The sequence below is a fragment of the Pleurodeles waltl genome, chromosome 5, assembly GCF_031143425.1.
Source record: "Pleurodeles waltl isolate 20211129_DDA chromosome 5, aPleWal1.hap1.20221129, whole genome shotgun sequence".
NCBI lineage: Eukaryota > Metazoa > Chordata > Amphibia > Caudata > Salamandridae > Pleurodeles > Pleurodeles waltl.
The window spans coordinates 595,177,418-595,204,106 of record NC_090444.1 but is presented as its reverse complement, the minus strand read 5'-3'; the positions used below and the strand labels follow the sequence as shown (position 1 = coordinate 595,204,106).

General features: G+C 44.9%; 1 protein-coding gene across 2 annotated transcripts in view; it reads left to right on the top strand.

Annotated features, from left to right (window-relative positions):
* The window catches only part of AGT (angiotensinogen), a 122,500-nt gene that overhangs the window by 12,762 nt on the left and 83,049 nt on the right, over positions 1-26,689 (top strand). The window contains exon 2 of one of the 2 annotated variants that reach the window (XM_069234443.1): positions 12,941-13,066. The exons of the other annotated variant lie outside the window; for it this stretch is intronic. The gene's annotated coding sequence lies outside the window, so the exon portion shown is untranslated. The remainder of the gene's footprint in view (positions 1-12,940; positions 13,067-26,689) is intronic. 2 annotated transcript variants of the gene reach the window in all.

The following is a 26,689-nucleotide window of genomic DNA, read 5'->3' as shown; positions in this document are numbered from 1 at the left end:
GGACTATGAAAACCAATAATGTATGATTCTGGAGATGGAAAATATACTCTGGGAGCCCATGAGTTCAATGTCGAGGGGAAGTGGCCGAAAGAGGATGGAGGCATGAGGACCAGCAGTGCTTAATTTGAGCAGGTGATTTCTGGTGCAGGGCAACTGCACTTATTTTTTAGATCCAGCACTTATTTTTCTGCCTCAAGCATTTAGGTCCATATTTATACTTTTTTAGCACCACATTTGTGTCATTTTATGATGCAAAAACGGCGCAAACTTACAAAATATAATTGTATTTTGTAAATTTGCGCCAGTTTTGCATAAAACAATTATGCAAATGCGGCGCTAAAAAAGTATAAATATGGGCCTTAGTGCTAGCAAAACACACATATGGGAAAGACGGGAGAAGAGAAAAAGGAAAAAGCATTACAAAGGGAGAAAGCAGAAAACTGCAAGAGTGAGCTGAAGGAGCAGGGAGTGGATGTAAACGGATTAAAGAGGCCCGAGATGGCTTCAGGGTTATGCTGCCTCAGTATTCGGTGCTCGCATATTTATGTAGTAGCCACGTGTTTCAGAGGAGAGCTTTGGGCCCTGGCACGTTTTTATTTACAAATAAAACACTGAGGAAAGTGCCAAGAGGAGTACACGAATCTGGTGCATCAGTAAGGATTCGCCAGATTTCTTGCGCCCCCTCCCACCGCCACCTAACAACACCATGGGTGTGCCGTATTTACATTATGGTGCACGTTAGGCCAATAGTGTGACAATTTTTGATGCTATTGTGGCGCTTTGCTGTACTAGTGTCAAAAATGTTGACGCTAGTGCAGCAAAGTGCAAGGCTGCCCACTGACTTCAATGGGTGCGTCCTTTTAATGCCTGCTTTAAGCAGGTATTAAAATTGACGCCAAACATGGGGCAATGAAATCTTGTAGATTTCATTGGCCATTTTTGTGGACCTTCTAACGCCGGAATGCCCCACTGGCATACCTTATGCCTGGCGTAGGCATAATGTGGCGCAAGGGGTCACAAAGTGGAGAAATGCATGCATTGCGCCTCATTGTAATTATGGTGCAGGGATTTTTGCCTTGTTAAGCCACATTAGAGTAAAATAAAATGAGCATATGTGGTGCAAGGAGGCGCTAGGGCCTTGTAAATTTGGCCCTTATTATTAAGAAATTCTGCCCTCAGTGAAAAAGACTACACGGACAAATGTGTTACTAATTCTGCTCTGGCTGGTGTAAATGGTCACAAACATATAGAATTTAAAAATGTTGGATATGGTTGAGAAATGAGATCTTGGTACACATAGCAGGTGCCAGGTAAAATAGTGATAATGCACTTGCTGAAGAAATCCGTGTGCAGTCTGTTTTAAGGCTTGACTCATCTTAAAATTCGACTTAAAGTTAATGTGCCTGCTGCAAAGCACAGTGTGTATTATGGGGGTTGGAGATTTGTAAGCTTAGTGGGTTATTCTTGTGTTGTAGAGGCCCTTGTGTTACTAGTACAAGTCAGTCACCAGCTACAATCTTTGTAATGTAGATATGTGTTACAACCCAGCATCAAAGAGCTGCTTGCAACCTGTGAGGCATAAGTTTAGAACCTTACTTTTTTGCTTTTAATCTTTTGTTATTCTGTGGTCTTTACAAATGGTACATTGGGTTGTACTAAACACTCAAGAGTAAGTGCTATACAAATAGCTACTAATGTAATTACACAAAAAGATGTGCCTGACATTCTTGCAGTGCATGTATCTACCTCCATCTCTTGAATGCAGATCTTGAAAAAGCTAAAAACCCGCCACCAGATGTACGATTATTTCTTTTGAAGTGACATGTTGAGTGTCTTTGTTTCCTCGGTAATTATTAGGAACAGGAGCATCCCAAAAACCGTCACAAAGGGTGGGAGAATTTGGATTATAGATTGAGGGGTCTGAATGCCCTTCTCAAGCAACCACCAACAATCCTTGTCAGGATGAACCACAAAAGTCTTTAAATTAACCTATGCTTAACCCTCTGGTAGCTTGGCACAACAGTAGTTAGGCTTAACTTAGAGACGATGTGTAAAGTATTTATGCAGCACAGAAATAAAGTGAAAAAATAACACAATAACAATCTCACACAATTTTCGAAAAATAGAGTATTATTTAATAAATAAAATGAGATAAAAATGACAAAAATCCAAACAATAGAACCAGAGATATGTAATTCAAAGATTTTAGGTAAACATCGCTCCCAAAAGCATAAAGAGCCACTTGTAGTTATCTAGACGTTCTAGACCGGGGAAAGTCACAAGTACAGGCTGATCGCGATGGAGCATGGGCTGGGTACAGGGACCAGATTAGTCCTGCTGAAAAAGTTACCTTTTCATAGTCTGGTGTGAAGATCCCAGTTTGCGGTGGGGAGGCCAAGAGGGCCAGGAAGAGTAGCACGCATGGTTGTTAGTGTAATGTGAAGAGCTAGTCAGGGATCGCAGACAATCTTCACTGTAGCGCAAAGATTCTGTCAGACATCACAGGCGGTCGTTGCTGGAGCTTCACATTGGTGGTCACCGTTGGCTGTTTATGTTGTAGATCAAAGTGCAGATTTCGTGTTGCCAGCCGTCTCTGGTGGTTGCTGTAGCACGAAGAGTCATGTACACCGGGGTTTGAGCTGGTAGTCATCATGGATGGCAAGATCTCAGCACAAACAGGCCCACTCCCGGTAACGAACAATGCAGAACATCAGGATTGCTCATTCTTTCTCAGCTGATGCCAGCCAAGAGTCCTGGACCTGGGAAGGCACCCTGAGGATCACTAACTCACTCCAGCAGAGGCCAGCAGGGCACAGGGAGGTCCACCTACATTGCAGGTCCAGGCAGATCCAGTGCAGCAGGTCAGCTGAGCAGGTGCAGGAAGGCCTCTGGAACATGTTGTGCCCCTGTAGCTCAGAACAGGAGGTCAGCCATCTGACCCTTGGAGTCAGTCTGCCTGGGATGAAGGAAGCAGGTCCAGTCTTCCCTTTCAGGGAGCAGGCAGGTCTCAAACAGCAGGTCAGTTCTGTAGAAGCAGGGAAGTTTTTCTTCTGTATCCACATGTCCAGGGGTGTACTGAAGAGTCAATTGGAGGGTCCGCTATTTATACCCAGAGCCAGCTTTGAGGTGACAACAGGATAGTGTAGGAAATGTAGTTATGAGCTGTGTGGCCTGCACAAGTAATAGGTCCACAATTGTCCTACCTGGGAGCCAAGCAGTCCATTTTAGTGCTTGACTCTCTCAGGGTAGCAAAGCAGAGCAGCCCAAAGCCTACTCAGTGGATGTGGTGTGGGCTAGTAATCACTGTTCTCTGGCATACAATAATAGCAATCAATAAATGAACACACACTACTAAATACTATGCAGTAATTTACACATACGTACATTAGCAGATGGAGCATACATAGATGACATTGCATAATCAACTTTTAGTCCCTAAAGGGGTCACACAAGGAAATAAAGTAGGTCTATAGGCATGATCCTGCTAAAGACACCATGTGTAAATCCACTTATTACTGGCAATAAATCATATTCACCATGATCCATAATAATTATATCAATAAAACATTTACAAATGAGCAAAACATGTGTATGTGTACTTTTCATAATCTTTCCAAACATGAAAATGGAATAGTTAAATCAGACTCAAAAGGGCATAATTTTGGATTACATAACATGCAACTATTGTAGTACATATACCTCCTTTATGCACCTTCAGACCAAAATAACTGCAACCATAAAGTAAGCACCTAAAAGGAGCAGCACTCCTAGCTGTAGAGCATTGTTCAGCCTGGTGAGTGCTTTGAAAACATTAGAAAATTTCAGAGAGATCCTGGTTTTGAGGCCCTCAGACATAGCATAAGTAACTTTAAAAATTATTTCGGGGGGCTGCTGTGCTCCTGCAGTTCCCCTCCCCGACACTTCCTGTATTTTATTGGTGGTGCCCCTGTCATCCTGGGGCCACCATTAGAAGAAAAATACTTAGCTAAATTGAAGAGCCCCACAGGGCATTATGAGACACTCCTCCAGAAGCAGTGAATCCTGAGTGAACGGCTCTCCCTCTCTGCTGAGGAGAGCCTCTGCTTTGGTTTTGCTGCGCAGCTTCTCCATTGGTATTTTTTCTCTTTTTTGGGGGGGTGCCTGGCCCCAGCTGGGCACCACCATGCCTCCATTTGCTGGGGGCAGCTGATTTATCCCCCCCTCGCTGCCCAGCTGACTCCCACTCGGCCTGCACCTCTGTATGTGTCCACGGGAGCCAGCAACTTTGCTATTCCTCTCCGCTCCTGCTGGCAGGATGTCTGTTGAGGGAGTGGCCACCTGCTTCCAGATATGTCAATAGACCAGAGACTTCTGATTTCTGAAGCAGGGGATGGCTTTATAGTGGCGGTCTCCCATCTGAAATTGCCTCTGCTTCAATAGCAGTCATAGGAGGAAATACATTCTCCCAATTTGTTTTTTAAATCTCCCACTTTCCTGTTCTAAAATGTTGGCGCATATGCAATCGCCTCAGGCATGAGCATGGGGAGCAGGGCAGGTCCACTGCTACGGGCAGTGGGGAGGAGTCACAACAGTGTTTCTCCTGTCCTCCTTCTCCCAGCCCCCTTCATTATGAATACGGCCTGGGGGATAGGGTCCCTGGGCCGAGGCAGAGTCTGGGGAGGAGGCCCCACGCATGCCCCCTTCCCTGAAAATTAAAAGCATCAGCCCTTGGGAGGTGAGGGCAAGAATGAGCCTGGGGAGGGGGGATCCACACATACTCCCTCCCTGGGCATAAATCTGTAAATGTTCCTTGTGCCAACCCCTGGTTCCTGGCCAACCCCGAGAGTAATTGGTGAAAAAGGCAGCTGAGCCCTAAGCACTTTGTCAGAAACAAAAGTCGCTAGTCTTTAAAATGCCATACTTTGGGCCCTGTTGGGTTGATTTTGACAGGCTCCTTTTGCTCCTGGTAGTGAGCTCTGGCCACCAGGGGCAGTTGAGGCAGACCTCCTCACCAACAAAGCGGTGTAGTCCACAAACAACCGGTTCTCCTGGCTCCCTGTGACAGCCTTTCTTCTAGTCTCTGTGTCTGGGTGCAAAAGTCCTGGTCTTTCCCCCAACTGGTACTCAGGGGGGTTTAAGGGCATCAGCCTCAATGGGCCTGGGGGTCACCCACGGGTCATGATGTCAGCTGGGCAGAGTCCTGTTGTCCATAGCGGCCCCAGTGTCCAGCAGCAAAGCACAGAAAGATCACCAAGCTAGAGAGAGTCTTCCCCCATGTGCAAATGTTTAAAGGGGAGACGAAGGTTCCAGAAGCCAGGCACCAATGTCCAATCCTAGTGTGACACGTCACCTCTCACCCCTGTCCCAACCCTCCTGCACAGCATGCTTGAACAGTTCAAAGTGGCATCAACCAGGAGTCACTAGTCACATCTCCTCTGGGGGCCTCAGCTACGCCCCTCACTGACATCACTGCCAGGGTCTTTCACACAAGATTTTCAAAGGGGAGCCCCTCCTCTGTTGGCTCCAGAGGTCTGGTTCCCTCTTTTGTTCAGTGGACTTCAGCAGGCCCATTCCTGGTACAGTTTGACAGCTGATTGATTGAGGCATATCCTTCAGCCTCACTCCAAATAAATTTCAGTTTGATGTAACATATGAACTTTAGGGTGTAATCAGTGATGGCATGATTGGGTGTGTTTTAAGCATGGATTGCACATTGCACATGTGTTAATGTTTTTTTATGTGTCTTTTTAAAGTGATTATTTTAGGTTGTTAATAGGTCCTTTTTATAAATTTCAGCAACCCCTGATGAAGGGCTGTTTGCCCGAGATACATTAGGTGAATGTGAATTCTAACATGCAGGAGGTAAAGACCTGGATGGGCATTTCTTCAGCATTTAAAAGTTGGGAATCTTGTTGCATCTGTGAGAATTAAGGAATGATGGAATAAACATGGATTACTCTGGATTACTTGGATAAAACTGGACGCTGGTTGACTTGTGTCTGCAAGACTTTGCAGCTTGGGCGAGTGCATGACGACGCATCAGTTGTTTTGAAAATGGTAGCTTAAAACTTGACACAGGCTGTAATCGCAGACCCGAGACATGTTTTAAAAGGCTATTAAAGTGGATGGCATATGAGTGCTGCAGGCATACAATTAGCATTTCATTTACAGGCCCTGGGTGCATGTAGTATCACTTTACAAGGGATGTGCAAGTGAATTAAATGTGACAATTGAGTGTAAGACAATTTTATCATGTTTTAGGGAGTGAGCACAAGCACTGGTGAACACTGGTAAAATGCACAAAGTCTTTAAAGCCAACAAAAACGAATTTAGAAAATGGAATGGGGGAAGGAAAACATTTTGAGGGTGACCCAGCGGATGGGCCAAGTCCCACACAGGACATAGAAACACAAATCATATACAATAATGGAAAGAGAAAGGGCTGGACCCATTAATTTAGTATAAAGTATATTGTATGTTTCACAGTAATCGCTGTGTGCTCATGTGATCACACAGTGAATAATACCAAAACAGTGTAGCAGTGTGTATAAAAGACAGAAGACAATGGAACAATAGTTAGAGTTTCAATGTTCTGAGCAATTCTCAGGTTCAAGGGTTTGAACAGTAAAACAGTTCATTAATGTAATGCTCACATTGCCAATGTCGTCGATGGCGTTTAGACCCTTTGTCATTTAAGGATCCTTGACAACCCTGTGTCATTTACTGAACGAATGGGTCCAGCCTTTTTTCTTTTCATTATTGCATATGATTTATTCTAGTGTTGATTCATTCTGAACTATGTGACTGTTGTTGGTCATTCCATTTGGAACCTCTGTTTTCGAAGTGTTTGTTTCTTAATGGTTTTGGCATCAAGGTATTACCTTCAGTTGGATTCAGCTGGAATCAGATTTGGACAAAATGAATTACTGACAGGAGACACACACAGGGCCATAAATATGCGTTGGAAAAACCCCACTTCATTTGCAGACATCAATTTGGTTCTGCTGAACTGATTTGTGCTCCAGAAAGCATTTCAAGTCCAAACATAGAATTGTAACGGCCAGTACACTTTATCATATCCAGTTGTGTGCACTCATAGGGCTCCTCAAGACTTCCATCAGGGAGCACTGATATTCTTTCTCCTTTTTGTGGATAAACCACAGATTTCAATTATTTTCCCTTGCTGTATAGCCTTTGCGCCATCTATTTTCCATAATTTTGTGACATTTTTTATTATTACATTTTACCTTTTTTATTAAACTGGTCTGGACATCAACTACGTTATTTCTTTAATTGTGTTGTTTAATTCATTTGTTATACACAATGCCTAAGACAGTTCTCTTGGAATTGCCTTGATGCTGAGACTATGCTACCAACATGGGCCATGGTTATCATGAGTGGCAGCTGTTTATCTTTGTTGGTCCTTCTGTTTGAACAGCATCAGATCCCAATTGCAAATCATTAATCAAGTATTCTCTCCTAATTTTCCCTCTATTCCTGTAACTATCATGTATATTGATGAAGACTGATTTCATGAGGTTGTGAATATGGCAAAAATACACTTTCTTGCACAATACTCTTTTACCATTTGAATATAGTCGTATTTTGGCTATTTTCTTTGACTCATGTTAACTAAATCACAAACTCTGGGTATTTAAACAATCCCCATCTTGTTGGAAAACGAATACAACCTTGGCTTCAACATCTTATGAAGCTAAAGCTTATGGAAGCCTAATTGCAGACTATTTCAAACTTATGAAAGCCTGAATGCACAATATCCCAAAACTATACATTACAACTGGATATTCTATAGTCTGGAATATATTCTAAATCAAATATAGTAGGCCCAGAAAGTATTTTTTTCAAATCCCGTTCCAAAAAAGGCAAAATGAAACGAGAAGCAGTAAGTTGAGGGAGTTTTATTAAAATGAAGCAATAGGTAAAGATGCACCATTAGCCAGAAATGGTATGAGAAAGGAGATTATATCCATACGTTTTAAGCCTTCTCCTCTAAGGAAAAAAACCTGTAAAAATAACATTTCTGTATTATGTGACCCACTACAGGTTATATGACAGATGGTCCACATCAAGTTCAGGATTTTACAATGAACCACTGTTGCAATCTCAATCAGGGAATCAAAGGTATAGATAAATAAACTAAAAGATGAGCTGGCAACACATCTTTCCCGTCACCATATTGTACACTGATTCTAGGATATTAACAAAAAGCTTTTGATATTAGGAATATTAAAGAAACACCGCAGTTATCTTACCTGACCAGTATGGCTTCATCTCTAACCAACAATTTGATGCCCATACAAACTATCTTGTAAAACCAATAGATCTTTTTTTTAGACCTGACGGATACTAGTTGCCTTTATAATGGCAGGTTTGGAAAATTAATCAGACCCCCCTGAGCTGGGTTCGTTTGTTCATCGTCTTAGAGTTGTTTGGTTTTCCTCTCAAGGTCTGAAGGGTCCTGCTACACAGAGTTCAAAAACCTAAGAATACAATATTTATCAACTCTGTTAAGGCATGGGTGATCAAAGTAAAAAGAACACCTCATCAGAAATGTCCTGTGTCACCTGTTCTTTTTTGCGCTCTCTGTTCAGCCTTTTGCATTTGCAGTTTCACCCCCCTTACTAGGCATCACCAGGCCTAAACCTTATCACATTTTATCTATAATCTCAGAACCTCAAGTAGGTAAGTATTTTTACTATGTTTAACTTGACATATATATTTACCTTTGATGTATGTATATACTTTCAAGGTACGTAGAGTGGAGATAGGAATAGAAACTCTCTACTTACCTCCATAATATTCTGTTAGTCAGTATTTTTGCCACAATATTTTGTGAGATGGATATTTTTCTCCTCTATTTTCTGACATAAAACTCCATGGAGATGTCCTCATGGACCCCAATGCATCTTTCCTTTCAGAAACCAAACACCCATGGAAATGTGTAGCATCCCTGCTCTCCCAACCTTGAGCATATTTGTCACGTTTTTCACCAGAGGCAAATATGTATATAGTAGGGACCGGCTGCATGAGTGGTCTCATATTGTGGAGAGTGGGGGAGGAGAAGACACCTGCCACCCTGGAACACACTCATGCCTGACCTAGCAAAGCCTGAATAATGAAACATGAGATCTAACTCTCTGTCAGATCCAGATTCTTCGTATATTACCCCTTACCACAATTTCCACTTTCCTCCATGACTGGTTCTCTTCTTTCATCTCCTACATCCTTACTTCTCCTTGTCACCCTCATTTCCCCATCTGCCAACCCAAAACCTACTGCCATCTACCCAGAAAAGAACATATCTTCTTGTAGTGAGAGAGTAGAATTTTATCCACAAGCTTCCATCCTTACTCCTTCTATGATGTCCACTCCTTTCATTTTAAATGTTTCATCTTCTTCGTTCTTTTGCCCCCTTCTAGCTCTTAGAGATGAATTTATGGTAACAAAGTGTTGCTCAATTAGCAAACATAATGTAGCTGATTTTAGTCAACTTAAAAAATATAAATTGAAACTAAGCAGATGAGTCATATCTGACTGATTGCATACCTAATGAAATTCAAAGATGCTGACCTACTAAAATTCAAACAAAAGACATAGGGGGTCATTCTGACCCCGGCGGGCGGCGGTTTGCGCCCGCCTGGCGGGAACCGCCATTTGGCCGCACCGCGGTCAAAAGACCGCTGGTGCCATTTCAACTTTCCCGCTGGGCCGGCGGGAAAGAGGCCTGCAACACTAAAACCGGCTCCGAATGGAGCCGGCGGTGTTGCAGGCGTGCGACGGGTGCAGTTGCACCCGTCGCGCTTTTCACTGTCTGCTAGGCAGACAGTGAAAAGCATGCTGGGGCCCTGTTAGGGTGCCCCTAGACACCCGTTACCGCCAGCCTCTTCCTGGCGGTGACAACCGCCAGAAACAGGCTGGCGGTAAGGGGGTCAGAATCCCCATGGCGGCGCTGCTTGTAGCGCCGTTCGCCCAGCCGGGGGTAAACCGGCGGGAAACCGCCGGCCCCGGTTTTCTGACCGCGGCTTTACCGCCGCGGTCAGAATGGGCAAGGAAGCACCACCAGCCTGTTGGCGGTGCTTCCGTCATTCGCGGAAAGACCGCCAGGGTCGGAATGACCCCCATAGTATTGCATGCTAGGTTTGTGTATGTGATAATTTGAGGACATTTTTTAAAGAAACCCAACAATTTGTGTTACTTCCCAATAAGGGTTGATATACAAGATGTAACTCTTAAGTAGATCTAAAATCAGATTGAACTTGGCAACATGAAATGTAGATAAAGGAAATCTAGGTGGCTCTCTCTAACCATTTTCATCTTTTATAATAATAGGAGCAGGAGAGCTGGGGCAGGATATGGAATACATTTGTTCACTAGAAGCAGAACATTAAGCAAAAGCAAAACTTTACCATTTAACAATTTCTAAAAAGCATTAAATAGAAAGTAAATATTTCTTCCATTTTCAAAATTTTCGAAATACCTATAGTAAAACGTTTCGTTGGATGATCTTGTCTAAAAGTCCACTCATTACTCACTACTGGTATTTTTATTTATATATATTTAAATTGGTTACATTTCTCGCCATTGAGACGTAGTTTATGAGTAGTCATTGTCCTTAAATAATAATTTGCTGCTACCTACTCAGATTTGGAATAGGTAAAGGGAAAGGGCAAACTGATTTGAAATAAATAACAAGCACTATAGCGCTGCTACTCTTACATTAAATTTGCAAACTAAACAAGAAGAGTTGTACAGTATTGCTGGAGAAATTCTTAGCCTTTATCACTAGAAGACCAAAGAAGGTGTGGCTTATTGCTACATAATCCTATTTTTATATAGGTTACACACCACTGACATATATTTTAGATTTTGTATCCATTATTACTTCAAAAATGTCAAACAAGTTTTAATCCTAACTGCATATTTAATCAATTAATTCATATGAGGTAATACTATATATATAATCCAGCAACAGCTAGCATGTATTTCAAACATGGAGTGAACTTCTTCAGTCTTAAATTATTAATATAAATCAATGCAATAATGTATTCAAAGTTCTTCTGCCCTTCAAGTACGGAATGTATGGGTCCCAAAATCCAGTCCTAGAGACCTTGGCCCAGATTTACTAAGGCAAAGTGATGTAAAGTTGCACATGCTTTTCACTATCCAAAGCAGAAGTTGTTTTGCACTGGAAAGGTGCCCTTTTCTCAATGCAAAGACCGCTTTGCCCTGGTTTGCTTGATGTCGATTTGCATCAGTGGGATGTTACTAGGGTGGATGAGCATAAATGCCCAAGGTCTTTGGCCCAAAGCCCGATCTACTAAGTTAGACCAGGCTTTTAGTAAAAAAACTACCACCTATAAGAAGCAGGTGTAAACAAGCATTTTGTTCCTCCAAACAACAGCAGGATAAGTAAAATGGTTGGGAAATTTCAGAGTTTGTCTATGCAAAGGAATTTGTACTGGAAGAGTATGCTCCATTAAAAGTCACATGCTACACAGCACACATTCATCTCTGTAACATGGTGTAAGTCTCTGCATCACACAAGGCTGCCTTGTTGAGCACCGGCATAGGGGACGACACCAGAAGCAGGCCAATTTTAGCAGATATCACTCTGACTGAATTTTCCCTGTTAGACCTGGCATCCTTGGCTTGGTCTCCCCTATCTTTTTTGGCTTTGCTTCCCATGTTTTGACTGTGTGCTGGACTCTGTTTTTGCTGTTTTTGGTACTCTGGGCACTTTACCACTGCTGACCAGTACTAAAGTGCAAGTGCTCCCTGTGTAAAATGTATGTGTAGTTGGCTTTTCCATGAGTGGCACATTTGATTTACTAGTAAGACCCCAGTAAAGTGAGTGCACTAGAGGTGCCCAGGGCCTGTAAATCAAATGTTACTAGTGGGCCTGCAGCACTGATTGTGTCACCCACATGAGTGACCCTGTAAACATGGTTCAGACCTGCCACTGCAGTGTCTGTGTGTGCAGTTTTAAACTGTCAATTCGACCTGACAAGTGTACCCACTTGCCCATTCCCAAACCTTCCCTTTTTATACATGTAAGGCACCCCTACGGTAGGCCCTAGGTAGCCCATGGGCAGAGTGCAGTGTATGTTAAAGGTGGGACATGTACTGATGTGATTTACATGTCCTAACAGTGAAATCCTGCCAAATTCAGTTTCCACTGTTGCAAGGCCTATCTCTGTCATGGGTTAACATGGGGGTTGCCTTTAAATATCTTTTAAGTGCAGTTTCCCTTTGGGAGCAGATAGAGATATGGAGTTTGGGGTCTCTGAACTCACATTTAAAAAATGCATCTTTTGGTAAAGTTGTTTTTAAATTTAAATTGTCTGTTTGAAAATGCCACTTTTAGAAAGTGGGAATTTTCTTGCTTAAACCATTCTGTGTCTCTGCCTGCTTGTGTATTCCCTGTCTGTGTCAGACTGACAGTTGGGCTGTTTGTGAATCTCCACTAGACATTGACACAAAGGGAGCTGGGGTGTAGCCTGCATATCCTGATGGTCCATCAGGGCTAGTGTGGAAGGAGGAGTAGTCACTTACACCTAAATTGGCTGTGCCTACCCTCATACAATGCAGTCTCCAACCCCCTGGTGTGAGTCTGGGGCCAGGCCTGGGAAGGCAGGATCTTGTGAACAACAGAGACTTTCCTTTGAAGTTTGCCTACTTCAAAGGCAGAAAGTGGTATAAATAGTGGACCCAAAACCCCAGATTTTTAGATTACTTCTGGATTTAAGAGGAATCTCTGCCAAGGAAAAGAGCTGAAGAGCTGGAGGAGGAGACCTGCCCTTTTGCCTGTGACTGTGCATTGCTGGTTTGGCCTGTAGTTGCTGCTTCTGCCTGAAAGAGGACAAAGACTGGACTTTGTGGTATATTCCTGCTTGTGAAGTGTCTTCAAGGGCTTGGACTGAGCTTGCCTCCTGTTTTAAAGTCTCAGGGTCTTCAAAGACTTCCTTTGCCGGCACCTGAACTCTCTGCTGAGACTCCTGCCAAGTGGTGTCCTATCCAGTCCCTGGGCCCTTGAAGCTGGCAGAACAAGGACTGAAATTTCAATGTGGTAACCTTTTGCTTTATATTGAATAATTAATCATTTATACTTGTATAATGAAGACAGTTGAGTGACTGACATGTTTATTTGGTTGCTAGTGAATTCAAATCAGCTATGATTGTAACAGCAAATTTTTATTATAAGAATACTGACAAAAATCTTAATTTCATAGGAAGAATAGGAACAATCCTCAACAATTAAACATGTCTTTAATCCCCGTGACTTTGATGAGATTAAAGGCTGAGTTCCCCAAAAAAGATCCTTCAGATCAGAGCATTAGTTTTCAAGGGTTCCAAAGACTCACATTAAATTCCAAAATAAATCAGTCGAAGTATTTGCCTCTGAAACCAACAAGGCTAACCACTGATCATGCATTGTGCCAATCAAGTATGATAATCGTTGCCCTCCTATTCCTCCCACGCTTTTAATCTGATGCACTCTGTAGTTGAATTCCAGCCCTGACCTTGATGAACATCATCCAAAACCTCTTCAATGCCAAAGGTGTGTTGGCCACTTACAGAGGATGAGAACAGAACTGGATCAGGTTAGATTGAGCCAGAGCAAACCTGTTCACCCTGGACGCAGTTTGCATCAGATCTGTTGAACAGCTAAAACAAATTAAATGTTCTATTTTTCTGTTTGAGGACAAAATGGTGATGACATTGAGGACATGTGGAAGTAAGCTAGATGTTCTTGAGCAATTGCCTTTTATTGTCATGAAGTTGAAGGTCATGTTCAAAGAGGGTGAAGGGCGGTAGTTTGAACTCCCCAGTCCTTGAGGTTCATAAACTGCAGTGTCAGAACGCAACTCTAAATGAAGCTGAGATAATGGGCTACTCCAATATTTTCAAAATTATTGCTATGATGATACAGACTTGCTAATGTCACCCTTCATCACATCAATTGTACCTTTGTTCTTTGATCTTGGGATGAGGGGCATATACTCACTTGCTAAGTTAAGACCACCTTTGTCTTGGATTAAAGTTTTGGGGGACACCTGAGTGAAGCCTTTATAGGAAGGCACTATACGGTGTTATAGACCTCCTTGGTATTCGAGTGCTTGGCTTGCTTAGGCATGTATGTAAATTAGTAAATCTGTCGGATCACTATTCTTTTCCTGAATTTATTACAATAGGCACAGCACATAAGGTTAAATCTGTGTACAAAAGAAAGGCTTCAGGGGGCGAATCTTTCAGATACCACCCATAGGAGTCTTACAACATTTTAAATTAATAAGTGTATACCTCAATTTGAGATTTACTTGGAGGAGGTAGAACCACCATTTTTGTACCTTAAACTTAGGTCTGGCATTGTACCATTGGAATTTTACACTCAAACTGGATGCTAAGCATGGCCAAACAAAACAACCTTATAGTTTGGTGGGCTGAAGATGAGACAGAGTTCTGCATCTCTGCCTTACATAGGCCATCCCAAGTGCAAAATGGCTCAAGCAAGCTGAGAAATATGGGCACCCAGAGTGTGGCACCTGCATGTACTTGATAAAGCCCAGAGCTACAGGAATTAGTTGATTTAGCATTTGACGCATATTTATGGTTTGCCACATTTGCCACATAATGCATTATCTTCTGTATAATCTATAGATTTTACCAACAACATTTTTTTTTTTGCTTCTAGCTGCTTAAACAGATCAAAAGTTATTAAAAATGATTGTTGCTCTGCAGTGGAAGTATTTTTAAAAAGACTAACTGGTCATCTTTCTATTGTTTATTGTTGTTTTTGTGTGTTAAACTTGTCCTAAGAAGTTGAAACGTTTGCCAAGACAGTGTTAACATGTAAAGATATCAGAATGAAGTAACACTATCACAAAATGTGCCACATTATGCTGTATAAAATGACTTTTTTTGCAACATAATTAAGTCAACCCTGCCGCATAATTTGGTTGTCTCCTGATGCGCAATTCCAGTAGCCCTGATAAGAGCTAAGGGCCATATTTATGGCCTTAGTTGCATCACGCTTACACCCGTAATGTGGTGCACGCGCAGCACAACTCTTAGGGCAGATTTATGAAGCCACGCAAACCACTTTTAAGGTGGCCTTGCGTGGCTTCATAAATCAGGAGTAACACAACACAGCACAAAACACTGTGTTGCATTACTCTGCCCTGGGAAGGCATTCTATGGGCATTGCGTGGGTGTTCCCTTGCAACTCCCATGGATTTTGACACATTCCCAGATTTACCGGAGCTGGTAAACTTGGGAATGCGCCAAAATGCTACTCCTTCTCAGCAAAGCCTGACGAGGAGAAATATCTTTAATTCTCCTCATTACTTCCTCTTTCTATGTATGCTGCAGTCACACAAAAACACACAAAAACAATCTTCCGTAAAACAAAGGCACCCTTGCACCATGGTGTAAGGGTGACTACGTTGACACTAGGTTGCCAAAACGGTGCCAGCGCAGGAAGAAAGGAAGAAATGCACCATATTCTTTTAAATACTGTGCGTTCCTTCTCTTTCCCTGTCACGCAGCGCAGCAGGGTGACGCTGCGCTGCATGACTTGGCCATAAATATGGCCCTAATACTTCAAGATCTTTGGCGTATGCTCGCTCACACTTCCTTCTGGCCACCTGGAAAAATAGGCAACATTTTAGTCTTGAATGATTAGGAGGTTTTATTTAACTGTATTGTATATTTATGGCTGTTTATAGTGTTTTTAACTTTTATGGGCATAGACCTGAAATAAAGTCGAATTTTACTGGAGTTGAACATTCAACCCTAGATATCCGGGACAAATGTAGTAAGAGGCGATATATTATTATATATGTATATATTTATATTTATATATATATATATATATATATATATGTAAGGAAATGCCTCCTTGGCATGGTTGCCCCCTGACTTTTTGCCTTTGCTGATGCTATGTTTACAATTGAAAGTGTGCTGAGGCCTGCTAACCAGGCCCCAGCACCAGTGTTCTTTCCCTAACCTGTACTTTTGTATCCACAATTGGCAGACCCTGGCATCCAGATAAGTCCCTTGTAACTGGTACTTCTAGTACCAAGGGCCCTGATGCCAAGGAAGGTCTCTAAGGGCTGCAGCATGTCTTATGCCACCCTGGAGACCTCTCACTCAGCACAGACACACTGCTTGCCAGCTTGTGTGTGCTAGTGAGGACAAAACGAGTAAGTCGACATGGCACTCCCCTCAGGGTGCCATGCCAGCCTCTCACTACCTATGCAGTATAGGTAAGCCACCCCTCTAGCAGGCCTTACAGCCCTAAGGCAGGGTGCACTATACCATAGGTGAGGGTACCAGTGCATGAGCATGGTACCCCTACAGTGTCTAAACAAAACCTTAGACATTGTAAGTGCAGGGTAGCCATAAGAGTATATGGTCTGGGAGTTTGTCAAACACGAACTCCACAGCACCATAATGGCTACACTGAAAACTGGGAAGTTTGGTATCAAACTTCTCAGCACAATAAATGCACACTGATGCCAGTGTACATTTTATTGCCAAATACACCCCAGAGGGCACCTTAGAGGTGCCCCCTGAAACTTAACCGACTATCTGTGTAGGCTGACTAGTTTTAGCAGCCTGCCACAAACCGAGACATGTTGCTGGCCCCATGGGGAGAGTGCCTTTGTCACTCTGAGGCCAGTAACAAAGCCTGCACTGGGTGGAGATGCTAACACCTCTCCCAGGCAGGAATTGTCACACCTGGCGGTGAGCCTCAAAGGCTCACCTCCTTTGTGCCAACCCAGCAGGACACTCCAGCTAGTGGAGTTGCCCGCCCCCTCCGGCCAGGCCCCACTTTTGGCGGCAAGGCCGGAGAAAATAATGAGAAAAACAAGGAGGAGTCACTGGCCAGTCAGGACAGCCCCTAAGGTGTCCTGAGCTGAAGTGACTCTAACTTTTAGAAATCCTCCATCTTGCAGATGGAGGATTCCCCCAATAGGGTTAGGATTGTGACCCCCTCCCCTTGGGAGGAGGCACAAAAAGGGTGTACCCACCCTCAGGGCTAGTAGCCATTGGCTACTAACCCCCCAGACCTAAACACGCCCTTAAATTTAGTATTTAAGGGCTACCCTGAACCCTAGAAAATTAGATTCCTGCAACTACAAGAAGAAGGACTGCCTAGCTGAAAACCCCTGCAGCGGAAGACCAGAAGACGACAACTGCCTTGGCTCCAGAAACTCACCGGCCTGTCTCCTGCCTTCCAAAGATCCTGCTCCAGCGACGCCTTCCAAAGGGACCAGCGACCTCGACATCCTCTGAGGACTGCCCCTGCTTCGAAAAGACAAGAAACTCCCGAGGACAGCGGACCTGCTCCAAGAAAAACTGCAACTTTGTTTCCAGCAGCTTTAAAGAACCCTGCAAGCTCCCCGCAAGAAGCGTGAGACTTGCAACACTGCACCCGGCGACCCCGACTCGGCTGGTGGCGATCCAACACCTCAGGAGGGACCCCAGGACTACTCTGATACTGTGAGTACCAAAACCTGTCCCCCCTGAGCCCCCACAGCGCCGCCTGCAGAGGGAATCCCGAGGCTTCCCCTGACCGCGACTCTTTGAACCTAAAGTCCCGACGCCTGGGAGAGACCCTGCACCCGCAGCCCCCAGGACCTGAAGGACCGGACTTTCACTGGAGAAGTGACCCCCAGGAGTCCCTCTCCCTTGCCCAAGTGGAGGTTTCCCCGAGGAACCCCCCCCTTGCCTGCCTGCAGCGCTGAAGAGACCCCGAGATCTCTCATAGACTAACATTGCGAACCCGACGCTTGTTTCTACACTGCACCCGGCCGCCCCCGCGCCGCTGAGGGTGAAATTTCTGTGTGGACTTGTGTCCCCCCCCCGGTGCCCTACAAAACCCCCCTGGTCTACCCTCCGAAGACGCGGGTACTTACCTGCAAGCAGACCGGAACCGGGGCACCCCCTTCTCTCCATTCTAGCCTATGTGTTTTGGGCACCACTTTGAACTCTGCACCTGACCGGCCCTGAGCTACTGGTGTGGTGACTTTGGGGTTGCTCTGAACCCCCAACGGTGGGCTACCTTGGACCAAGAACTGAACCCTGTAAGTGACTTACTTACCTGGTAAAACTAACAAAAACTTACCTCCCCCAGGAACTGTGAAAATTGCACTAAGTGTCCACTTTTAAAACAGCTATTTGTCAATAACTTGAAAAGTATACATGCAATTTTGATGATTTGAAGTTCCTAAAGTACTTACCTGCAATACCTTTCGAATGAGATATTACATGTAGAATTAGAATAGAGGGCCTGAGGGATACAGGTGCCAGTGTCACCATGGTGACAGAGAAACTGGTTTCCCCTGGCCAATACCTGACTGGAAAAACTTACACAGTCACCAACGCTGACAATCAGAGAAAAGTACATCCCATGGCAATGGTTACTTTAGAATGGGGAGGGGTCAATGGCCTGAAACAGGTGGTGGTCTCCTCAAATATCCCAGTGGACTGTCTGCTTGGAAATGACCTGGAGTCCTCAGCATGGGCTGAGGTAGAGCTAAAAACCCATGCAGCAATGCTGGGTATCCCTGAACTGGTGTGTGTGAAAACAAGAGCACAATGCAAGGCACAGGGTGAAAAAGTAGAGCTGGAGTCTGGAAAAATGGCCCAGCCTACCAAGAGAAAAGGAAAGTCAGTTGGGAAACCAACTGCAACACAGCAAAAGAAAGGGAACCTCTCTTCTCAGGAAGAAGTTCTGCCCTCTGAGGGAACTGAGCCTTTGGAGCTTGAACCTTATCAGGTTGAGCTCTTAGGCCCAGGGGGACCCTCAAGGGAAGAGCTGTGTAAGGGACAAGAAACCTGTCCCTCTCTTGAAGGCCTTAGGCAGCAAGCTGCTGAAGAGTCCAAAGGCAAGAAAAATGGAACACATAGGGTCTATTGGGAAGATGGGCTCCTGTACACTGAGGCCAGAGACCCCAAACCTGGTGCCACTAGGAGAGTGGTAGTGCCTCAGCTGTTCAGAGAGTTCATCCTAACCTTGGCCCATGACATTCCCCTTGCTGGACATTTGGGACAAACCAAGACGTGGGAGAGGTTAGTCAACCACTTCTACTGGCCCAATATGTCCAACATGGTTAAGGAGTTTTGCCTCTCCTGCCCCACCTGTCAAGCCAGTGGTAAGACAGGTGGGCATCCAAAGGCCCCCCTCATTCCACTTCCAGTGGTGGGGGTGCCCTTTGAAAGAGTGGGTGTGGACATAGTTGGTCCACTGGAACCTCCCACAGCCTCAGGAAATATGTATATCCTGGTAGTAGTGGATCATGCTACCAGGTATCCTGAAGCTATTCCCCTTAGGTCGACTACTGCCCCTGCAGTAGCCAAGGCCCTCATTGGTATCTTTACCAGAGTGGGTTTCCCTAAGGAGGTGGTGTCTGACAGAGGTACCAACTTCATGTCAGCATACCTAAAGCACATGTGGAATGAGTGTGGAGTGACTTATAAATTCACTACACCATACCATCCACAAACTAATGGCTTGGTTGAGAGATTCAACAAGACATTAAAAGGCATGATCATGGGGCTCCCAGAAAAGCTCAAAAGGAGATGGGATGTCCTCTTGCCATGTCTGCTTTTCGCTTACAGAGAGGTGCCACAGAAGGGAGTAGGATTCTCACCCTTTGAACTTCTGTTTGGTCATCCTGTAAGGGGACCACTTGCCCTTGTTAAAGAAGGCTGGGAGAGACCTCTCCATGAGCCTAAACAGGACATAGTGGACTATGTACTTGGCCTTCGCTCTAGAATGGCAGAGTACATGGAAAAGGCAACCAAAAACCTTGAGGCCAGCCAACAGCTCCAGAAGTTTTGGTATGACCAAAAGGCTGCACTGGTTGAGTTCCAACCAGGGCAGAAAGTCTGGGTTCTGGAGCCTGTGGCTCCCAGGGCACTCCAGGACAAATGGAGTGGCCCTTACCCAGTACTAGAAAGAAAGAGTCAGGTCACCTACCTGGTGGACCTGGGCACAAGCAGGAGCCCCAAGAGGGTGATCCATGTGAACCGCCTTAAGCTCTTCCATGACAGGGCTGATGTCAATCTGTTGATGGTAACAGATGAGGATCAGGAGGCAGAGAGTGAACCTCTCCCTGATCTTCTGTCATCAGACCCAAAAGATGGCACAGTAGATGGAGTGATCTACTCAGACACCCTCTCTGGCCAACAGCAAGCTGATTGTAGGAGAGTCCTACAACAGTTTCCTGAACTCTTCTCCTTAACCCCTGGTCAGACCCACCTGTGTACCCATGATGTGGACACAGGAGACAGCATGCCTGTCAAGAACAAAATCTTTAGGCAGTCTGACCATGTTAAGGAAAGCATCAAGGTGGAAGTCCACAAGATGCTGGAATTGGGAGTAATTGAGCGCTCTGACAGCCCCTGGGCTAGCCCAGTGGTCTTAGTCCCCAAACCTCACACCAAAGATGGAAAGAAAGAGATGAGGTTTTGTGTGGACTACAGAGGGCTCAATTCTGTCACCAAGACAGATGCTCATCCAATTCCAAGAGCTGATGAGCTCATAGACAAATTAGGTGCTGCCAAATTTCTAAGTACCTTTGACTTGACAGCAGGGTACTGGCAAATAAAAATGGCACCTGGAGCAAAAGAAAAGACAGCATTCTCCACACCTGATGGGCATTATCAGTTTACTGTTATGCCCTTTGGTTTAAAGAATGCCCCTGCCACCTTCCAAAGGTTGGTGAATCAAGTCCTTGCTGGCTTGGAGTCCTTTAGCACAGCTTATCTTGATGATATTGCTGTCTTTAGCTCCACCTGGCAGGATCACCTGGTCCACCTGAGGAAGGTTTTGAAGGCTCTGCAATCTGCAGGCCTCTCTATCAAGGCATCCAAATGCCAGATAGGGCAGGGAACTGTGGTTTACTTGGGCCACCTTGTAGGTGGAGGCCAAGTTCAGCCACTCCAACCCAAGATCCAGACTATTCTGGACTGGGTAGCTCCAAAAACCCAGACTCAAGTCAGGGCATTCCTTGGCTTAACTGGGTATTACAGGAGGTTTGTGAAAGGATATGGATCCATTGTGACAGCCCTCACTGAACTCACCTCCAAGAAAATGCCCAAGAAAGTGAACTGGACTGTGGAATGCCAACAGACCTTTGACACCCTGAAACAGGCAATGTGCTCAGCACCAGTTCTAAAAGCTCCAGATTATTCTAAGCAGTTCATTGTGCAGACTGATGCCTCTGAACATGGGATAGGGGCAGTTTTGTCCCAAACAAATGATGATGGCCTTGACCAGCCTGTTGCTTTCATTAGCAGGAGGTTACTCCCCAGGGAGCAGCGTTGGAGTGCCATTGAGAGGGAGGCCTTTGCTGTGGTTTGGTCCCTGAAGAAGCTGAGACCATACCTCTTTGGGACTCACTTCCTAGTTCAAACTGACCACAGACCTCTCAAATGGCTGATGCAAATGAAAGGTGAAAATCCTAAACTGTTGAGGTGGTCCATCTCCCTACAGGGAATGGACTTTATAGTGGAACACAGACCTGGGACTGCCCATGCCAATGCAGATGGCCTTTCCAGGTTCTTCCACTTAGAAAATGAAGACTCTCTTGGGAAAGGTTAGTCTCATCCTCTTTCGTTTGGGGGGGGGTTGTGTAAGGAAATGCCTCCTTGGCATGGTTGCCCCCTGACTTTTTGCCTTTGCTGATGCTATGTTTACAATTGAAAGTGTGCTGAGGCCTGCTAACCAGGCCCCAGCACCAGTGTTCTTTCCCTAACCTGTACTTTTGTATCCACAATTGGCAGACCCTGGCATCCAGATAAGTCCCTTGTAACTGGTACTTCTAGTACCAAGGGCCCTGATGCCAAGGAAGGTCTCTAAGGGCTGCAGCATGTCTTATGCCACCCTGGAGACCTCTCACTCAGCACAGACACACTGCTTGCCAGCTTGTGTGTGCTAGTGAGGACAAAACGAGTAAGTCGACATGGCACTCCCCTCAGGGTGCCATGCCAGCCTCTCACTACCTATGCAGTATAGGTAAGCCACCCCTCTAGCAGGCCTTACAGCCCTAAGGCAGGGTGCACTATACCATAGGTGAGGGTACCAGTGCATGAGCATGGTACCCCTACAGTGTCTAAACAAAACCTTAGACATTGTAAGTGCAGGGTAGCCATAAGAGTATATGGTCTGGGAGTTTGTCAAACACGAACTCCACAGCACCATAATGGCTACACTGAAAACTGGGAAGTTTGGTATCAAACTTCTCAGCACAATAAATGCACACTGATGCCAGTGTACATTTTATTGCCAAATACACCCCAGAGGGCACCTTAGAGGTGCCCCCTGAAACTTAACCGACTATCTGTGTAGGCTGACTAGTTTTAGCAGCCTGCCACAAACCGAGACATGTTGCTGGCCCCATGGGGAGAGTGCCTTTGTCACTCTGAGGCCAGTAACAAAGCCTGCACTGGGTGGAGATGCTAACACCTCTCCCAGGCAGGAATTGTCACACCTGGCGGTGAGCCTCAAAGGCTCACCTCCTTTGTGCCAACCCAGCAGGACACTCCAGCTAGTGGAGTTGCCCGCCCCCTCCGGCCAGGCCCCACTTTTGGCGGCAAGGCCGGAGAAAATAATGAGAAAAACAAGGAGGAGTCACTGGCCAGTCAGGACAGCCCCTAAGGTGTCCTGAGCTGAAGTGACTCTAACTTTTAGAAATCCTCCATCTTGCAGATGGAGGATTCCCCCAATAGGGTTAGGATTGTGACCCCCTCCCCTTGGGAGGAGGCACAAAAAGGGTGTACCCACCCTCAGGGCTAGTAGCCATTGGCTACTAACCCCCCAGACCTAAACACGCCCTTAAATTTAGTATTTAAGGGCTACCCTGAACCCTAGAAAATTAGATTCCTGCAACTACAAGAAGAAGGACTGCCTAGCTGAAAACCCCTGCAGCGGAAGACCAGAAGACGACAACTGCCTTGGCTCCAGAAACTCACCGGCCTGTCTCCTGCCTTCCAAAGATCCTGCTCCAGCGACGCCTTCCAAAGGGACCAGCGACCTCGACATCCTCTGAGGACTGCCCCTGCTTCGAAAAGACAAGAAACTCCCGAGGACAGCGGACCTGCTCCAAGAAAAACTGCAACTTTGTTTCCAGCAGCTTTAAAGAACCCTGCAAGCTCCCCGCAAGAAGCGTGAGACTTGCAACACTGCACCCGGCGACCCCGACTCGGCTGGTGGCGATCCAACACCTCAGGAGGGACCCCAGGACTACTCTGATACTGTGAGTACCAAAACCTGTCCCCCCTGAGCCCCCACAGCGCCGCCTGCAGAGGGAATCCCGAGGCTTCCCCTGACCGCGACTCTTTGAACCTAAAGTCCCGACGCCTGGGAGAGACCCTGCACCCGCAGCCCCCAGGACCTGAAGGACCGGACTTTCACTGGAGAAGTGACCCCCAGGAGTCCCTCTCCCTTGCCCAAGTGGAGGTTTCCCCGAGGAACCCCCCCCTTGCCTGCCTGCAGCGCTGAAGAGACCCCGAGATCTCTCATAGACTAACATTGCGAACCCGACGCTTGTTTCTACACTGCACCCGGCCGCCCCCGCGCCGCTGAGGGTGAAATTTCTGTGTGGACTTGTGTCCCCCCCGGTGCCCTACAAAACCCCCCTGGTCTACCCTCCGAAGACGCGGGTACTTACCTGCAAGCAGACCGGAACCGGGGCACCCCCTTCTCTCCATTCTAGCCTATGTGTTTTGGGCACCACTTTGAACTCTGCACCTGACCGGCCCTGAGCTACTGGTGTGGTGACTTTGGGGTTGCTCTGAACCCCCAACGGTGGGCTACCTTGGACCAAGAACTGAACCCTGTAAGTGACTTACTTACCTGGTAAAACTAACAAAAACTTACCTCCCCCAGGAACTGTGAAAATTGCACTAAGTGTCCACTTTTAAAACAGCTATTTGTCAATAACTTGAAAAGTATACATGCAATTTTGATGATTTGAAGTTCCTAAAGTACTTACCTGCAATACCTTTCGAATGAGATATTACATGTAGAATTTGAACCTGTGGTTTTTAAAATAAACTAAGAAAATATATTTTTCTATATAAAAACCTATTGGCTGGATTTGTCTCTGAGTGTGTGTACCTCATTTATTGTCTATGTGTATGTACAACAAATGCTTAACACTACTCCTTGGATAAGCCTATTGCTCGACCACACTACCACAAAATAGAGCATTAGTATTATCTATTTTTACCACTATTTTACCTCTAAGGGGAACCCTTGGACTCTGTGCATGCTATTCCTTACTTTGAAATAGCACATACAGAGCCAACTTCCTACAATATATATATATATATATACAAGACAGTCAAAATTCTCCATCAGGGGCACACAACCCTGCAGGGCGGCCTCAGCGCAAAGGGTGGAGTATCCCAGTAACAAACACAAAAACACGATGCTGAGGCTCGGTTCCAGTTGACTCCCAGGGTTCAATTTTATTTTAAAACGGCAGCACCACCCAAATCCTGACGCGTTTCGACTAAATGTCTTAATCATAGGTAGGTGGTTGGAAAATGCTCACAGATCAGGTGCTTTTAAGTCACATATTAAATTATTTAATTAGTCCAAGTAAACGTTTTGCTGACATCTGATCTCTGCTGTAAAACTGGAGTCCTTCTAAACTGTAATTCCCATGCACCTTGGAGAGTGAAATTATTTGCAAAAGTATTGGTGGTAGGAGAAGGGTTGAGGTTTTCAATAATTTATCATCCCTAAATGACATGAATCTAATAAACTGACCCTGAATCTTTGAAACATATTTCAATGTCTTGACCCTTTAATTTAAGCCTTGTTTTATTCAAATCCTCACTACATATCCCACACTCCAGTGTTTAATTTGTAAAACAATAAGGGCTATATTTATGAAGGCCCTAGAGCAACCTTGCGCCACATTAGCATCATTTTTTTTACGCTAATGTGTTGCTGGGTTGGCAAAAATGCAGCGCCATATTTACAAAGTGGGGCAATGCATGTATTGCGCCACTTTGTAAACCCTTGCACCACATTTTGCCTGTGCCAGGCATAATGTATGCAAGGGGGGTGTTCTGGCCCAGAAGAATGGTGCAGTGGAATCTATGAGATTCCACTGCACCATTTTTTGTATCATTTTTAATGCCTGCCTAAGGCAGGCATTAAAATAAGGCTTCCATTGATTTCAATGAACCTTCTTTCACTTTGCAGGATTAGCATCAAAATTGTTGGTGCTAATCCTGCCAAACACCAAACTAGCATAAACATTTCTAGTTTTCTAACATGAGCCATGGTGCGCCATATCATAAATACGTATGGGGGCGCAGAAAAAGTGGCGCATCAGCTCTGATGCGCCACTTTTTCATAAATATCGGCCTAAGTTTTGCTCCGGAGACCACAGCACGACCAGATCCTCCCTGCCCCTTATCGCACTCTTGAAGGTCCTTTTCCTCCCTTTCTCCTTTTGTCACTGTCTTCCGTTTTTTTTCTTTCTCCTTCTTTCCCCTTTTTGTGCTTTTTTTTTATCTCTGTTGATCTAGTTCAAAGCTTGTGAGGAAAAATAATAGCTGGTCCTCAAACATGAGTGTCAGTGGGGCCCACCTGCAACCACTGGCTCAAATTAAACACTATCCCGTACAATCTCCCAGTTGCCCTCTGCAAGCACATCTAAACGCTGTTTGGTAAATGGGCGCTCTGTAGTTGAATAGTTTTAGATACTCTGGCTCATTAGCCTTCATCCTCTTTTGGTACACAAAAGGTTCCTCCATATTTTTTCATCTTCTGTTTACATTCTAGTTACTACTCCCTGACTACTATGACCTAAAGTCCCAGCTATTCATAGGCATTCTAGACCTGCTCCCTCTTCGAGGCCCAGGCTCACTTTTCCTTTGAACTCCTCTCAGTAAATCTCACTCTCCTCGTTCACCACACTCTGCCTTAATATAACTTGGTGGCTGGAATCTGTCTGGTATTGCACAGTATGAGAAAAATAAGGGACTCGAATGGTACCAGGAGTGATCATCGGTGCCTGATCCATCAATTTGTTGCATGTTGCAGTTAATACAATGTATGCACCCCGTGTACAACTGGTTCTAACGGTGCACGCATCTACCTTTTTATCTGTTTTATTAACTAAAATGTAAGTGAATTACTTCACAAAATTCACTACAATGTCAGATTCAATCACAACGCAGCCTTAAACAAACAATGAACAAAAAGTAATACCTGTAATCACTCCCATCCATTACCAACATCTAACCACTCTGAGGTAAACAAAACCACAGATGTTTTTAATTATGGAGCGAATGGTCTCAACTGCAGCAACTAGCAATGGCAAAGTCAAATTTCATGCTCTTTGGTACCTAGAAAATCACAATTCAAGTCAGAACTTAAAGAAGACTTCTAGAAATAGGCCCTGATATCCTTCTGGGATGAAAAGCAAATTCAGGGCTAAAATTGCATGTGAGGGGACTGTGCTAGTCAATGGGGACTTTAGTTGGTGAGCACGGGTTATTTATCAGCACTAGAACAGACTGCACTAGTTTATTGGGATAGAACTAAAGATGAATCACTTCTTTCAGAACTCTGAAAAGTCTTGCAGAGGTGAAATTAGCTTTGCTCGTTTGGAAATCATTGTTGAGTTTTTTCAGTCGCAACCCATTTAATGTGTGA